The sequence below is a fragment of the Podarcis filfolensis genome, assembly GCF_964270895.1.
Source record: "Podarcis filfolensis genome assembly, chromosome: 18".
In the NCBI taxonomy this organism is placed as follows: Eukaryota; Metazoa; Chordata; class Lepidosauria; order Squamata; family Lacertidae; genus Podarcis; species Podarcis filfolensis.
This window is the reverse complement of record NC_139622.1, coordinates 3,063,732-3,066,999: the sequence shown is the minus strand read 5'-3', so window position 1 is coordinate 3,066,999 and position 3,268 is coordinate 3,063,732.

The following is a 3,268-nucleotide window of genomic DNA, read 5'->3' as shown; positions in this document are numbered from 1 at the left end:
TTTAATCCTTTTTCTCTTACCCAATTATTTAATCCTTTTTCTCTTACCCAATTATTTGTCCCTGCAATTCTGTTTTACCTTACCCATGACATTTTAGCACTCATTGATTTTACAACAGTTCTTAAGATACACTTTAAATTTCTTCCAATCTTCTTCCACCGTCTCTTTCCCTTGGTCACGGATTCTGCCACACATCCGGTTCCTGCACTGGGTCTGGGACGTTCTTCTTTTCCTTGAAAGTCTCTCTCCCCTCCAGACTAGATTTGAGTCCCAAGGAGGCTCTTCCTTTCCAGCTCCCACTTCTCCTGGCTCAACCTCTGCCTCCCAGTGAAATTTCCAGTCTATTCCTCCTACAGGACACCACACTCTGTCCTTCGCAATACGCTCAGAAGGAAGTTGTTTTTACCCAGAACCAACTCTTTCTCGCATTCACTCTTTATTCCTCAACCTCTCTCTTATCCTACCTCCCTATTGTTGTTGTTTAGTCGTGTCTGCCTCTTCGTGACCCCCTGGACCAGAGCACGCCAGGCCCTCCTGTCTTCCACTGCCTCCCGCAGTTTGGTCAAACTCATGCTGGTAGCTTCGAGAACACTGTCCCACCATCTCGTCCTCTGTCGTCCCCTTCTCCTTCTGCCCTCCATCTTTCCCAACATCAGGGTCTTTTCCAGGGAGTCTTCTCTTCTCATGAGGTGGCCAAAGTACTGGAGCCTCAGCTTCAGGATCTGTCCTTCCAGTGAGCACTCAGGGCTGATTTCCTTCCGAATGGAGAGGTTTCATCTTCTTGCAGTCCATGGGATTCTCCAGAGTCTCCTCCAGCACCAGAATTCAAAAGCATCCATTCTTCGGCGATCAGCCTTCTTTGTGGTCCAGCTCTCACTTCCATACATCACTATTGGGAAAACCATAGCTTTAACTATAAGGACCTTTGTCGGCAAGGTGATGTCTCTGCTTTTTAAGGTCCCTATCTTTACCTATCTCCCTAGGGACCCCTGACTGTTAAGTCCAGTTGTGGCTGACTCTGGGGTTGTGGCGCTCATCTCGCTCTATAGGTCGAGGGAGCCGGCATTTGTCCGCAGACAGCTTCTGGGTCATGTGGCCAGCAGGACTAAGCCGCTTCTGGCGAACCAGAGCTGCGCATGGAAACGCCGTTTACCTTCCCGTCGGAGCAGTACCTATTTATCTCCTTGCACTTTGACGTGCTTTTGAACTGCTAGGTGGGCAGGAGCAGGGACCGAGCAACGGGAGCTCACCCCGTCACGGGGATTTGAACCGCCGACCTTCTGATGGGCAAGTCCTAGGCTCTGTGGTTTAGACCACAACGCCACCCGCGTCCCCTACCTATCTCCTAACCCAGCTTTTCTCAACCTGTGGGTCCCCAGATGTTGTTGAACTACAACTCCCATCACACCTAGCTAGCAAGGCCAGAGCTCAGGGTTGATGGGAGTTGTAGTCCAACAACATCTGGGGACCCACAGCTTGAGAACCGCTCCAACCTCCATTCCAACCCTCTGAAACCAACCCTCTCAACTCCCACAACCACTGTCTCTCCCCAGATCCTCTCCTTTTAAACTCTCCCTCCTGGAACCACGGCCAATCAGAGGCTGCCGTCCATTAACCATTTGCTGGTGGGGAAATAAAGGGGAAAAAAGAAACACCTTTTGGTCCAAACGGTCCAGCAAAACCAACTTTTTCATCACACCTGCCTCTTTCTGGTTGTGGCTAATCACACGGCTCCTTGTTATCCAATCACCCAGAGACCCAGGGTGAGAGGCTCCGCCCAGCTAGGTGGGCATCCAATATTTTGGCTCCCACAATGCCCTGGGTTGTTGATTCTGGTGCCACAGAGATGCCCTTTCATCTCTGACCAAACCCAGTTTAATGTGCCGACCTCCCAGTTCTTAGGCTGCACTATTCCTTTGAAAAATCAGATTTGAAATAAGAGTGCCTCTAGGCATGCGCAGAGTGACATTAACTCGCACTTCTAAAGCCCAGTCTTTTATTCTGGGCAGTGGTGTAGCGTGGGGGGTGCAGGGGGGGCCAGCCGCACCGGGCGCAACATCTGGGGGGCGCGCGCTCGCACTCGCAGCTCTCTGCCCCTACCTGGCTCACTCACTCTCTCTCACTGCAGTGCTGACTGTGCGAATCCGATCGGAGCTGCCGGGTCGTCGCCCACTGTGGAGGGGGTGGGTGCCAGGCTTGCGGTGTGGAGAAAGAGCGAGGGACTATCTGTGGGAGGGACAGTGCAGCGGCCGCCCAGCGCAGCGCTGAGCGCGGGAGAGAACCACACCAGACCAGACCAGGCAGCAGCAAGAAGAAGCTGGCAGCGGCGGCAGGTTAGGGGTTAGGGGGCGCAAATTACTTGCCTTGCCCCGGGTGCTGACAACCCACGCTACGCCGCTGATTCTGGGGGAGGCGGCGCAGTCTTCATGTAGTTATATTGGCTTTAAATGACTGCCCCTTGGTTAGAAAACTACTACTACTACTACTACTATTATTATTATTAACAACTCACCCTTTTTCATTAATTAAAAACCAACCCTTTCCCCCAGACATGAAAATGAACGCAAATTAGGTAAACATATGTCAAAAGTTCTCGATTGATTCAGATGAGGAAATGTGGAGTTCTTGTCCCTTGTTGCAATGGTCTTCTGGTAAGGATACGGATTTAGAGTATCAGCTCAATCTGTAGAGCATGAGACTCGGAATCTCAGGGCTGTGGGTTCAAGACCCATGTTGGGCATTAAGTTTCCTTCATTGCAGCGAGTTGGACTAGATCACCCTTGGGGTCCCTTCCAGCCCTATAATTCTTCAATTCAATATGCCCAAACCCAATTGGACATTTTCATTTGTATCAAAATCATTATTTCTCCTTCCTGCGCTGCTGGCAATCCATCAAAATCTTTGACCTGAGGCTTCCAATTTTCCCTTGGAATTTCCACATGCGATGATTCCAACCACTAGGTCGTGTTGCTCCCCCTGACCCCAGGCAAGATGCCTTACCCTACCAGGCAGGGAATCAAGACCTGCAGGTTTTCCCATAAGAGAGGGGAAAGAGAGTTATGGCTCTACCGGTTCAATTTCTGCCTGCGGCACAATACTCAAACAGCGCAGGAGCTCTCCCTGAGAAAGGAAGTGGCGAACGTGAGTTTTTCAGGCCTAACTTGTGCTCTTTACACCTTCTCAAAACCAGAAGCCTTTCTTCAAAAGCGCTTTTTCAACCTTCCTGCTTACGCAGTACGGAAATTGGGTCAAAACTTCACCTCACCCT